The sequence below is a fragment of the Podarcis tiliguerta genome (assembly GCF_965153285.1).
Source record: "Podarcis tiliguerta genome assembly, chromosome: 6".
NCBI lineage: Eukaryota > Metazoa > Chordata > Lepidosauria > Squamata > Lacertidae > Podarcis > Podarcis tiliguerta.
The window spans coordinates 54764638-54778384 of NC_139539.1; the positions used below are offsets into that span (position 1 = coordinate 54764638).

The window sequence follows — 13747 nt, forward strand, 5'->3', positions numbered from 1 at the left end:
CTAATTGTGTGTGTGTTCTTGCAGATTTTTTTTCTGATTGTAGGAGAAGCAACAGGAAATTATAGGGACAGAACCACTTAAACCGTATAGAAACTATTCATGTATGCTACTACAGCAGCAAGAATATTACCCCAAAATGGAAAAAAGTAGAAGCAAAGGAAGAATGGATACAAAAACTTATTGAATATGTAGAAATGGCAAAATTTACCAGAAGAATAAGAACTCGATATAACACACTTTTTATAAAAGAATGGAAATGGAGTATTGAATATTTACAGATAAATTGTAAACATATAAGAACATTGGCAGGATTATAGTAATAACCTGCAGTTTCATCAGAGTATATATTTAAAGTAGATGAATAAATTAACATGTTAATTAGGATATGCAGAAGACATTAAAAATAAATTTAAGGAACCGCAGAAAAGAGGGAAGGAAGTCAAGTTTTGAAATGTTAAAATTATTAAATTAGTGAAATGTATAAACCTGAAAATCATAGGGGTTTTTTTGTTAAAAGAGGCAATGGGAAGCATGGTGTAGATACACACACCACCAGTGCCTGTACAGACTTGCAAGTATTTTCCAAGCTACATACCAGAAAAAGAAGGGGTAAAATAACGCTGATCCTGAATGGACACTTGGTGGTTGGTGACATAAATTAGCCATCTGGAAAACATCCATGGAGAAAACATAGCTTCCTAATTTACCACTGAAATATATTTTCATTTAAAATGATGACAGTATATTCTGGATAAGCATTATGTGTTGTGCATTATATTTGTATAATGTGGTAACATCTGAGGCAGATATGGTTGATTTTGGACTGCTTGGAGCACAATATGACAGCTGAGATCAGCTCAGCAATTTTCTTTACTGTTAAGCCTTCTGTAGGGTTACATTAGTTCAATACATTATCCAAACACCCAGGAATTTCTGCAGTAATATTAATGAATTACCTAGCCACCAGATTAAAGATTCTCAACATAAGAAGCACCTCTTGCAGCAAGTACAGCATCATTCCCTTAGCAGAACTGCACTGGAGGCTGTGTTTGTTGACCTTGAATCATCAGTGCCACAAGTTCATGCAGCAACAGCCTTTTTCCTGGCTTCACACTTCCCCAGGGTTCTTGCACTGCATCTTTTGGATCCATACGATGTGGCTTGGTTGGCTGGCATCTGTCTTGGGAACCTGGGGGAGTGTGCCTTTGTGGATGAGGTCAAGCTGTTGGAAGGTTGCAGCACCTGCCATGGCTGTAGAGACCAATGTGGGAAAGACATGTTTTGTTGCAGCTGGGGCAGATGAAGGTGTCCGGTTGTGCTGCTGCACATGCACCATGGTGTTTCTTCTCTCTGCACTCCTCCCAGCGGTCATTTCTCCTCTGGTCACTGCTATGGATGCATGACTGCTTTGATCTGTTTCCTCTGGTGTTGAGATGTTCACCAAAAGCAAAGAGAGTTCACTTTGTTGGTAAGCTTCCATCATACTGCTTCTGCTTTGGGCCTTGAGGCATAAGTGTTTCAATGTTGTAATCTGCCCCCTGGGACCAGAGGAGAAGTGGCAGTGGCAAAAGTCCCAGCTTGATAACAAGCTATAGATTGTTGTGCATGTAAGCCTCCGGGGATGGTTTTTGTAAAGGAAAAAAGCAAATAACAGGCAAAAACCTTCATAGTTCCCTCCTCTCTTTAAATTAAGGGTTAAATCGGATGTATGAAGGTTGCAACACAACATAGTGAGACTTGCTTCCATCTGGAGTACCATTTGGAAGCTGACGAAATCAGAATCTCAAACAATTGTCTTAATAAAACTGAGCAAACAAAATCCTAATGCTAAAAATAAGCAAAAGATCAATGTGTATTTTTTTCTGTATTCAGATTTTTTTTACCCCTCATTATAGTAATTCTAAAAACAGCCACCTTTCAGGGATATATTCCCAAGGGAGAAAGCTAATCACCATGTTTCATTGTATGTTCCCTGCCATGTTTGTATATTTACCATGGTGCAATCAAAGAACTGTGTTTCACAGTCACATCACACACAAAACCAGCCAACAAGCTGATGCAGTAATAGCAGATACTTATAAACTTGTTTCCTTGAACGTAGCCTTTGACAGATGCCACCTACATTTTGTTTTCAAATTTCATTCAGAATTGCCCAATACAAGCTTTACAACAGTCACAGAGTTTCAGTGGGCATGATTTAGCTGCTGTATCTGTAGATGCCGGAAACAGCTGTTCACTATATTATGTAGGGAATTCTATACTGTACTGTATGTTTCCTAGATTCTATTGAGAAGCAAACTAAGGTTCACATAACATCCCAGTTCTAAATACAGTTATTTGGAAGCAAGTCACAATATGGTCATACTGTTATTAAGACAACTGAAATGCCACAAAGTGATGAGTAAGCTTTTGAATTTGCAAAATTTATTCAGGCTGAAGGATATTGGCCCCCTGCAATCCATCTTAACAATGTTACAAACTATAGGTTTTCAGGTTTTTACATCATGCCCCACTTTCCTTCCTCCTCTTACATACCTAGCTGCTTCTTCCACCCCACTTCTTTGTCTCTTTGCACTATGTTTTCCCCAACCCCTCACATTCAAAGTTGTCAGATAACTATTTTTCACTCCTCAACATGACCTAATGCAGGGGTGAGGAGTCTCTTGTGGATTTCAGTGGGACATATGTCTTAGGAATAGGACTTTCAAGGCTGAAATCCTAAACAAATTTGCTAGTTTGGGGACTGTTTATTGGACTGGGAGAGCTTGTTGTCAAACTTTGGCATGGTGGTGGTGGACATGCCAGTGGTGGGTAGGGCCAGAAGCAAACATGGGCAGAGCAACAAATATGAAGTAGCTTTGTACAGTAAGCTAGTTCTTCTGTCTTCCATCCAGGCAAGCAAGATGCATTATTGGAGTTCAAAAACACATTCTAGTCAAGCAAAAGCATTAAGCTGTCATGGAAAGAGTTGGTGGTGGCCTGAGGAAAGGGCATGTGTCTGGGAAAGGGGTGTGGCATGGGGAGAGCCCCAGAGGGCAGACAGGCTTGGAGGGTTCCCCACCCTGTTCTAAAGACTGCTGCAATACTTGTCCATGCTCAAGGAACTACCTCCTTACTCAATTTCCTCCCTGGCACTTCCTATAATTACAGGATACTTCAGAAATAAACTTTTCCTCTTGCTGCTATGATTGTACCACTCCTCTATTGAATTCCATTATATGTCTTCCTGTAATTATCTAAAATGAACCTTAACATGCCATTCCACTCAAAATTACTCAACACTGATGACATATCCTTGAAGATCCTTTATCTGTCTTGGGTGAAAACCAGTGTGAGGTTGCCATGCAATACATTTCTGTGTTTGGACCTAGCTAAAAGGGCTGATACGTTCAAACATTTACACACACACAGTATCATTTGATGACTGCAACATTGTGTGATGTGTATGCAATTGCACCATCTCAGAGTCGGATCGCCCACCGTGTCACATATCGTTGCAATACTTTTAAACAGAGTCAGTTTATTGTGAGCATCACAAGTGTGCTCAAATCAAATACAATACAAGGATATTTTATTGTACCACAAAATACTGCCTTGCAATACATTGCAGACAACCAACCCGATCCACAAGGATAGTATGTAATAATTTGATATGCATTATTTATTTACAACATTTATACAGCGCTTTTCATAATGACTTCAAGGCAGTTTACCAAAATGTCAGCATATAAGCTAAACTTAAGTCATACGCAGCATGACTCACCTTTACAGCTCATCCATTAATTGCTTAGAATTTGCAGACAAATCTTATCTGTGTCCACTCCAGACAAGCTTACTTTAAGAATTAGATAGCAGACATCGAATTGAAACTTTGCAGGATAACCTGATTATTTTGACCAGATATGCACCAAAAGGGGCCAAGGGATGATAAAGCACACACTGGCCGATCTCTTAGGAACAAAGGGACGCAACGCAAAAATAAAAAAGGGGTTTGGGAAAAGCAAAGGGGTGCTTGCATGAGAGTTTGATCTGCATCAAGCAACAGGGATCCTGCATGAACTAACGTGCAGCACATTCTTCCGAACGTGAGCACACAGCTGCGCGCGCGCGCAGGTTACACGCGCAGTGATTTCCAGCTGCGTCCTTGCTTGCGGCGGGAGGTTGACGCCTCCCCCTCCGTTTCTTTGCAATGCTTGAGTCCTCCCCTCTTAGGCGGCTGGCAAGCCAGTTGTTTGTCCTCCTCGCGCGCCGAGAGGGGTTTCCCCACAGCATCCAAATTGCCCTCTGGCGACTCCGCCTCCCAGAGGCTCGCGCGGCTGCTTGCTCCCTAAGCGGACCGGTGCCTACCTAGCAAGCCTCGCCTGGGCTTCCGCTTGGAAACGGAGAAATAAACGAGGAGCGGCAGCGGCGGCTCCCTCCCCGCGGCGCCGCTCTACCACGCAGCCGCGCCTGAGGAGGCCGGCCAGGCTTCCCCGCTTGTGCCGCAGTGCCGTGCGCTGCCTCTGAGGCCAGCCAGGGGGCGCTGGTTGCCGGCAGCTGAGGCGGCCTCGGAGCGGGCGAGGGAGCCCAGCCAGCCAGGAGAGGAGGCAGCCCTCGCCGTCGGGAACAGGCGGGCAAGCGGGAGGCCGGGCAGGCGCAGCGCTGGCCTTCCTTGAGCTCGGGAAGAGGCCTGCCCGGGAGCCGAGCGAGGGGAGCCTCTCCGACATGCAGGCCCGGCGGCGCTCGCTGCTGCTGCCGCCGCCTCCCGAGGTGAGTAAGCTGCTGGCCGCCTCCCGATTTAGCCGGTCTCCGTCGGGCCGCTAAGGCCGGGCATACTCTCCCAGGCCCCTGTGGGGCGGCGTGAGAAGGGAGCCTCTCTTGGTAGGGGGCCGCCCCACGGCTCCTGAGGAGAGGAAGCTGAGGGAACCTTCCGCCCAAAAAGGGCTAGAGGCGACATAACTGAGGGTCGGAGCGCGTTCGCCCACAGCACACCTTGGGTCAGTTCCGCCGCCCCCCAACCTTAGGGGCGCGAGTTTCCCTCCTTCCTACTAGGGATCATGAAAGCCTCGGGACCTTGAGAATAGAGGCAGGCGAGGAGCTTCTCGTCCCGGCTTATCCCTCGCCTTGTTTGTCTGGCTTGTCCTGATGGAGCGGGTTGGGGGGGGAAGAGAGCCCTGCTCCCTTCATGGCAACCGGGAAGCCTTCCGCGAGGAGTTCCTGGCTTCTCGTTTATAGCGCTTCCCACCCCTCTTAATAGCTCAGGGGGTGAGCGAGAAGACGTGGCAGCCCCCCGCGCCGCCGCCCCAAACAAACAAGCCAGCAAGCCTTTTCATACCGCTTCTGTTAATTAGTAGATTCCCCTCCCCCATACATCCAGCCCCCCCCCGCTCCGTAGAGCATATGCATCGCCTTTTCACAGTCCTTGCTTGTTTTTGCAGTTGTGCATTCTTGCAGCCCCTTTCTTTCCTGTCCTGCTGCTTTACAGGCAGCTCCCATTTGTTCGCAGCCCAAGTTTCTCATACTGGATCTGATGGGAATATTGCTGTCAAGGTGTCCCATTTTGTGCCCGAAGTACCTTCCCTTGCTCTGGCGTCGTTTGTTGCAGCCTGTTCACTATTTAAATAATTTGAAACGTGCCATAACTGCCGAAATAGAGCGCTTACCAGGAGGCAAGGTTACTTTTAATTGTGTGTGTTGTTGCACTCACTTGAGTGATACTCACCTTGGTGATAAAATTCAGGTATTTTTTAGTTCTGTGGATGTGGGTAAGTAGGTCCAGATGACTGGTTGCAATGGAGGGACTGCATATCTTGTAACATGAATAACTGATGGGAATTACCTTGATAAGTTTGAATGTTTAGGTATTTTGCATATATGTAAACAAATAGTATTTGCATGTACCGAAATAGAAGTATATATAACAGATTATATTTATTAATATATTTAAACAAGGTGAAGTTCCACATGTAAAATGTCCACAAAACTTGAATGGTATTGTGGTGTTAGTGCAGATTTTCATATCTGAACCTGCTGCTATTTATTTGTGACTTAAGATGGATGCAAAATTTCAAAGAGCCTGGTAGAGTGAGTAAGGGAAACATGGAGGTCACACTAAAGGTTATAAGGACAGCAGGTTGATTATTTTTAGCACATAGACATCTAGAAGGATAATATATTTATTATGTAAAATATCAAAATCTGAATATAGGTGCATGAAAGTGGAGTGCTTATTTGGATTGTACTGAAAACTGTTAGGTTGTCTGAGCTTGGTCCACCATAGATAAAACTGCTTTTATTGATCAGCAACACATAGATGCACACATGTGGTAGTGAATTAGTGTTTGTTTCTCTGGTGTGGATTTAATATCACATGCCTTATATCAGTATAATTTAATGGCCAGGATTTACTAAACTAAAAATGTATTTACACTTGATTAAACTTAGTACAGTAGACAAAAAACTTTAGATCTTGATATCTGGTAAATGCTGGCACAATTAAGAGGGCTCTTCAATGGCCCAGAGGTCCTTTAAATGTTGCTCAGCTGCACAGAAGCATTTCATTAAAAAAGCAGCTCTCACTTGACCAAAATTTAAAGGGCCCCATAGAGATCTGGTTTTTCAAAAGGAACTTTACTTCACTGATAATTGCAGCATGTCTCATGGCATCAAATCTAGGCTTTGGTTTAGTCTCATGCTTGAAATCTTACTGAAATTTATTTAAAGATTGTGAATGTCTATGCTGTTTCTTTTTTAAAATGCAAAATATTTAATCCTTCCATAATCCATGAAGCTCTAAATCTAAGCAAATATAATTTAACATATAACTTATGCAGGCTTTACATTATTTTAATAAATTAATTCTTAGTGCATAAGTAAAGGATGAACTATTCAGAGCAGATGCTTTTCAGCATGTATTTTAGCATTTATGTTCTCATTGTTCTTTTACATTTGAAAATGAAAGTGTATAACTAGACCACTGGGTTCCTTAGATGAAAAATGTAAATGGATGCAGAAATATATGCTGAAGTCAACAGGCAAATTATATGGCTTACTAGAGCAGGATTGCTAACAGCTAAGAATTTTTATGCCAACATCTAACTGTTTGGATAAAGTATAACTAACAATATTTATTTTAGAATAATATTTCAAAACAGGCTTACAGGTAAATATTTAGGATTGGAATAGCAGAAACAGTGATAAAGTATGTATGTATCCCTGTAGTTGTGAATGGTCCTGTGCGAAGGGTTATGGAAGAACTTTAATCTACTTAAGCTGCGGTCTTAACACACACCTACAAGGAAATAAACCTAATTAAACATAGTGGGATTTACTTTTAGGTAAATATGCATAGAATTCCTTTGTTAGAGCTGGAAGGTTATAACTTGACCAATCTGCCTCATTTTAATAAGAGCATAAGAGCCTGCTGGATGTAGTCTAGCACCCTGTCTCATAGTGGTCAACCAGCTGCTCTAATGGAAGCCCATAAGCCATGTTAAAATTATCAGTTTATACCACCTTTGTATAAGCAAAGTTATGGATATTAGGGCGCTATACTATACTTTTTTCATGGTGCTGGTATTAAGGCAGTTTTTAACCCACCAGCCCAAGCCCAAGTTAGTAGTTTGTGGTTTAAAATAAAAATAAACACAGTTTATTTGTTGTAAATATCCTTATCAAGTGGCTTGAAGGCAATTTTTACTCACACAGGAGACCAAGCAGCTATTTACAAACCGTATACAAAGGTGTTGAAACAAGTCTCTAGTAATTTTGACTTCGTTTTGCTAAATGAAACCTGGGAGTAGATGCAAAAGTTTTTGGAGCGTGTGGCCACGAGTGAAATTTTGGAAACTGTTTGAAATGCTCAGTGAACAGTAGTTGCCTAAACCTTTTAATTTATGTAAGAAGATGTGAAAGATCGAAGCAAACAGTGTTTCTCTGCCGATGGAAGGCATTTTTTATAGAAGTAGAGGGCCAGCAATTCTTCCTCCCTGCCTGCTCCCCAAAATTTGCTGAGGTTTTGGGGAACCCCTTGGAGCAAATTTCTGGGGGTTTGCAGGAGGGAATTTATTTCCTTCACCAATGAAGGAACACCAATTGAATTCTATTCAAAGTAATACAGTATTTAATTTTCTCCATCATTGTGTGTTTAGAAGGACTATAGGTAGCTGTCTTATACAAGTCAGACCATTGGTCCACCAAGCTTAGTATTGCTCCTAATGGTGTCTCCAGGTAGGGCTGGAAAAGACTCCTGACTGAAACACTGGAGAGCCAGTTCCTAAAAGCCAAGCTCTAGCAGCTATGTAGCTTAGGATGCATGTTTAGCTGCTACTGAAGTAGAGTCATAGGGTGTGATTGATTATGATTACATGTATGTTTATTTTAATTCACAGTAAGTCTCTCTTCAAGATGACCAATCACAATAAGCATATGAGGAAAATAGTTGAGTCATAAGTACTGTGACCTATTTATTTGTTTAAAGTATTTATTTCCTGCCCCTTCATTGTAAAAGCAGTGCTCAGGATATGAAAGAAACAAAACAAAATTGCATATTTTTAAACAAGCAAGATTGGGGAATATCACAGCAGGGTTGTGGGGTCAGTACAATAAAAGTGTGTGGAGTCAGTACAATAAACACATCTGTCCAACAGGCCAGACTTGCCCCAGAACACAAGTGTCTTCACTATGTACTAGACAATTATTTGGGTGAAACAAACCTCCTTTGAGTAAGAACTTTCACAGCTTAGATGTGATCCCAAGAAGGTTGTCTTCCACATTTCAACCAGGAACCTCTCTTCCACTGGTAGAACATAGAGAAGAATCTCTCCTGGAGATGTTAATGAGGAGAACTGCTCTGATTGGAGGAGGCAGTCCTTTAGATTAAATAATAAATCTTTAGATAAAGGTAATTAACAGTAGCTGGAATTGTAAAGAAGTTTGCGCAAGTACGCTTTCCCAACGGAATATATATTGTATGTTTTTGATTAAACAAAAATAGCTTTTAAGAGCAAGACCCTAATTATATACAGACTTTGCAAGTTCCTGTCAATGGGACTTGCTTACCAGTACTTCAAAGATTCAGTACTGGTAGGTTAAGCCTATTTTGAATAATGGGAAAATAATGGACTTTTGTAGAAAAAAAGAATGCTTTGCTCTCAAACTCCTTAAAGGCATCTGGCCTCAGAAGGTCTGGCCTTTGTATTCTGTTTGTAGACATCTTTTTAGTAATAGCTGTGGAAATTGAGCTTCATTAAATGACCCATTTAATTTTTTTAAAACAAAACCTTCACTGCCTCCATCTAATTAACTAAGAAGTTGAGTGGAAGGTTTGTTTTAGTTCAGTCTGTCAGCTCCTACGGTGAGATTGTACTGCTACTTTACAAATTATTTAAAAAAAAAACAGATTAGTTTATGTGCTGTGGAAAACAAAGCATGTATCCAGAAATGTAATAAAAAGCAGTGTGTGTTTTTGTCTTGGTGCAAATGTTAAGAAAGCTGGTCCATATGTCAGCTTCTTAGTGAGTGTACCTGAGGCAAGTACTCATGCTGCAAATTTTGCATAGTGTGTATGTGGGGGGAGGATAATTCCTGTCTGGTTCACCTCATACAGTTATCTGTCACATTTGTTTCAGTTGAGAGGAACAGCTGGCCTAGAGGTGCTGTTTTTACTGCAACTGGTACTTATAAACTAAAATAGGAGGTCCTATATATTTTTTGTGTTTGCATACTGTTGTGACTTCTTGGATAAGCATTGTTTACTTTTTGTGGTCCATTACTTTCAATTGCTTTAGTGCAGATCTAGGCCAGTACAAAAGAAGAAGGGTTAAATGCATGTCTCAAGCACAATAGCTTTTGTTTTGTCACTGGAGTGGCAGATGGGAAACCAGAATCTCTTACATTCCCGCATACATTGACTATGGGGGAGAGGCATTTACCATCAGCTGATGATCTTAAAATTAGACTTCATTTGAGCCTGTGCTTCTTGAGTGTTCTGTAATAAAAAGCATGTTTATTGTATCAATGCACTTAAAATTTTATACAGATGATTACATTTTGAGCTAATGTATGCTGTAGAATCATCTTCTAAATTGACTGAAATTCATATAAAGATATGAAGTAAACCTATGAATTGGTTGTATTTTGCTTTATTGCACAGTATTCAAATACATCAATTTTCTAGATATGTTAAATGTCTCTTCTGGTATACAGCCTTTTTTTGTTAGAACATCTGTAACTGTCAGAAACCTCTGTGCTGATTCCCCCCCCCCCCATAATATAGCAAACATAGAAATCCGTAATGTTCCCTGTAAAAGGCAGATCAAAGTGCTGTACAAATCTCCTAATAGCTGTGCCTAGCTATGAATGACACTTCCTCGTTATAAACACTTTCATATTTTCTGATTTCACTTTGCTGTGTCAAAATTTTGCTTTGAACTCACTCGTAGCTGTGTTCACCTAGCTGGCTGTACGCTGTTTGGTATACAATTACTATGTAGGATCAGTAGGATGAAAGCTTGTTTAGATGTTTAGTTGTCTTATGTTTGCAGTACTGTTCGCACCAACATTCTAAAATTCATAAGACTGAAGTTAATTATTCTGCATCTCCCAGTCCTTACATCACTCCCTGTCCTCCTATTCATTCTGCTATTAAATTGAGAGTGAATATGGCATAATGATTCTTTTGTGTTGTTTATCTCTTCACCTTGTTGTCATGGTGCCATCCCCTTTTGCTGGATATTCTGCATCCTTGGTGTACCTTGGCTCATGGGACTATTGGGTCATGAATAATCTTCATGAGAAGAAATGTTTTATGTATATGCCTGCTGCACATTGAAACGCCAAAATAAGCCTTTTCCCAGATAGCCTTTTAGTAAAATGTCTACTCAACACAAAATATGCATAGTACTCAACTTATCACCACTTTGGCATAACATCCATCACTCATTTTCACTATATAATTGCACTTTGCTCTACTCATGCTTAACTCTGATCTAATTTCTCTCCACCTCTCCACATTTGGACTCCGTAATTATTGATCATAGAATTGTAGAGTTGGAAGGGATCACGAGGATCATCTAGTCCAACCCCCTGCAATGCAGGAATGTTGCCCAACATGGGGCTGAAACCCATGACCCTAAGAGTTTCATGCTCTACTTACTGAGGAAGAGAGAACAATGTTGCAAGTCTCTATTGATGATGGAACCAGGAATAGGAAAAAGCAGCACAAAACATGTTGACCAGGGACTGCGTCATAGCATAGGAAAGGTAGAGAGTAGGGCTGGGTTATAAATCAGTATATCATCCCAAACTGTTTTTGAATTCACATTGTGATAACTGTTTTGACCTGGCAATATATCACGAGGGAAATTTGGACAAAACAATTGGAAACTGATGACTTCCCCATGGGGTGGCTCGGCTGAACCAAGACTTTTCTCTGCAGGAAGGGTAGAATCTCTACTGCTGGGATTAAAATATGTAGAGCAGGGGTAGTCAACCTTTTTATACCTACTGCCCACTAATGCATCTTTCTTGATGGTAAAATTTCCTTGCCGCCCACCAGTGCTCGATGGAAGGAGGATTCAGCTTGTGCCGTAGAACCCCCTACCACCCACCTAGAATCCTGAAACGCCCACTAGTGGGCGGTAGGGACCAGGTTGACAACCCCTGAAATAATAATAATAATAATAATAATAATAATAATAATAATAATAATAATAATAATAAATTTATTTATATCCTGCCCTCCCCAGCCGAAGCCGGGCTCAGAGCGGCTAACATCAAATGTATAACATTAACATAAAATCAGACAATCAATTAAAATACATCCTCATATCAGATCAGGATCAGAATAAAATCCAATCAGATGGCAACCAGATCAGATGGAAGGGGACTTCCCTCTCCCAAATTGCACACACACAAGTTTGGAGAGGGGAAGGCCAAACAGCACACCACCATCTCCCTGCTTTGCTTGCTTGCTTGCTCGCCTCCCTCCCCAGCGCCACAGTCCCTTCTCCTTGCACTGAGGGAGGCGGCAGACGTGCATCTTTGCCTCAGAGCTGCTCCCCCACTACCACCCCTGACGCTCCCATCCCTGCTACCACCTCTTCTCCCATGCCCTCAGTTCTGTGGTCAGCTTTCCCACAATGTGGGAAAAACCGTGAAGCTAGTCAATGCTTCTCAATTCCTGTTACTCGTCTTCTGCATGTGCGTGTGTGTGCACGCATTCATGTGTTTGTCTGTCTCCCTGTGCTAAGAATCTGAATATAGGGGTGGGAGTTCCCCCTCCAGGGTCTGTCTCTTCTGCTTTCCTTCTCTATTCCACCCCATCCAGAAACTGACACGAGGTTTGCCTAGTTCTTCCTCCCCACCTCTCTCTGTCTGGGTAGCAGTTGCCAGGACATTACCCCATTTGCTTCTACATGGTTCCATCCTTATTTCAGGCATCGTTATATATCTGTATATCACAGTATGTAGCTGGTATATCACAATGTTCAAAACCAGATATCGTCCAGCCCTAGGGAAAGAACAGTGTGTAGGAATGAAGTGATTAGGACCCATTCCCATTGGCATAATTTTGAGGATTATTGTAGTCAGTGAATACACACAATGGTTCTGTGGTGTTGAAAATGTATTTTAATGTAGTGTGATGGGCACATACCCACAGCCTTGTGGTACATCTTCAGGAGAAGAAAAGACTAAGGAGTAAACCCTACACCTATCTGGAATGGAGTCTGTAAGATGACTGAATAATGTTTTGTATACCTCCTTCTGGCAACTCCTGCAGCCAAGCTGGTACCAAACATATTGCTCTGCTTTCCTTAGCAAGGCTGAGAGGGGGTCTTGTTGTCTGGGCAGCCTAGGACCTGCCCAGACTTTTGCCCCGGAGAAGTCACTTGGGTCTGCCATTTTTAAAATTTCTGCAGGCATCAAAGTATGCCAGTCAAATTGATAGTCCTGTTCTGTATGATTATTTTCCATTACACATTTGTATTTATTTGGTTTTGGTATTTAATTTCTCATGTCACTCTATTAATTTGAGTCAGAGAGGAGGGAAGGTACACTAACCAGAGGGACAGTTACCCGGTGGCTTAGTTGAATGCTTCTGTGGAAAGATGTACACCAGGGGTGTCCAAAAGACTGCAATCTACTTCCACTATAAAGAAACTGGCAGTGATCTACCCATTGGATTTGACCAGAGCTGTTGAGCTTTTTTGCGGGGGAGAGATCAGAGTAGTTGAGCTTTTTTTAGGGAGAGAGGTCAGATCGACCGGTAGATCGCGATCAACCAGTTGGACAGGCCTGATGTACACAATCTAGGAACAAGGATACATTGAAGAGCTCAAGTTGCAGCCCTCATGTTTTGCCATCTTCTGCGTACTTTTGGCAAAAACTTATTCCTGGTTATTTCCTTAAGACTATTTCGTCCATACTTTGGTGTTAGTCTCCAGCCAATCTGGTAAAAAGTTAATCCTATCACAGAAAACTTGGTTTATTATAATAAGAAAGTCATGTTTCCTAATGAAAGTGAGAACCACTATAGATTAGGTGCCCAAATCTTTTATTACCTGAGATGAATAAGTACAAATTTCTGTTGTAGGCATAAGCAAGTGTTACCAGTTAAGCTAGTGAGAAAATGGCAAGTCTTTTCAAGTTTGTATCTAGCAACTTATTGTGATGCCTTTGTAGTCTTAGGGCTTGTTTACTCTTCTAAAGTTGCTTTTGACTGTGTTTCGGGACGCACATTTACACAAGGATGCATGGCCTCATAAAG

General features: G+C 41.7%; 1 protein-coding gene across 5 annotated transcripts in view; it reads left to right on the plus strand.

Moving 5' to 3' along the window:
* The first annotated feature begins 4195 nt into the window (after positions 1–4195).
* The window catches only part of ZFYVE9 (zinc finger FYVE-type containing 9), a 46803-nt gene continuing 37251 nt past the window's right edge, over positions 4196–13747 (plus strand). Inside the window, exon 1 of one of the 5 annotated variants that reach the window (XM_083447935.1) lies at positions 4196–4749. The gene's annotated coding sequence lies outside the window, so the exon portion shown is untranslated. The remainder of the gene's footprint in view (positions 4750–13747) is intronic. The other 4 variants (XM_083447932.1, XM_083447933.1, XM_083447934.1 and 1 more) reach the window with 4 other exon arrangements.